This window comes from Theobroma umbraticum, unplaced genomic scaffold (assembly GCF_002168275.2).
Source record: "Theobroma umbraticum cultivar Fairchild unplaced genomic scaffold, ASM216827v3 scaffold_115.0, whole genome shotgun sequence".
NCBI lineage: Eukaryota > Viridiplantae > Streptophyta > Magnoliopsida > Malvales > Malvaceae > Theobroma > Theobroma umbraticum.
Genome location: NW_018397284.1, coordinates 366,362 through 367,317, shown reverse-complemented (window position 1 = coordinate 367,317; position 956 = coordinate 366,362).

Here is a 956-nt window from a genome sequence, read left to right as displayed (position 1 = left end):
ATATATAACTTGTAATTTCATATTAATATATTATAAATAAATAAATATATACTATATTAAATTGTTATTATTATGATTTGAATTTGTATATATAATAAACTAATATATTTTAAGTATATGAGTATTTAACTCATTGGTTGGTGCATGACTTTTTACTTGAAGAGTAAGGTTAGAATCTCCCATCTCCCAATTATAAAAAAAATTAATATATTTTAAGTATATTATTAATTAAGTTTAATAGTAATTCTTTTTAATATATGTATAAAATTTTTTTATATTAATACTTTATAAAAAATTAGTTTGATTTTTTGAGTGAATTGATCTAAAAATTTTATTACCTAGAACCAATCAAAAAACTAATTAAATTAATATTTTGGACAAATTAACCTAATAAAGATCAAACCATTTTACTCACATCGCATGTGATTTAGATGGATAACTGGTCCGATTTTATTTTGCTCACCCCTAATCTATATAATATAATTTAATATGAAAATTTAATTTCACTCAAAAATTAAAAAAGAAATTGAAATTTGTCAGAAACTAAAACATATGTGCAAACTAATGAAAAAATAATTGTATGTTTAGTATTATGCTAGAAAATGACAAAAAAGAATAAAGAAAACATTATATTTATTCCAGAAGAAATCCGGACAGCCCTGCCCGAGAGACCAAAAGCCTGCAAACTAAAACCTTGTAGCGATAAAGTTATTACTGTGCGAGCAAGAAAGCGAGGCACGTGCGGCGACGATGGCGTCTGCAGGCGCAGGCGGCGGTGGAGGAGTGGAGTGGCACGTGAGGCCACCAAACCCCAAAAACCCAATCGTATTTTTCGACATAACCATCGGTTCCATCCCCGCCGGTCGAATCAAAATGGAACTCTTCGCTGATATTGCCCCTAAAACCGCCGAAAATTTCAGGTCCTGCCCATTTCCCTCCCTTTTTTTTTTTTTTTT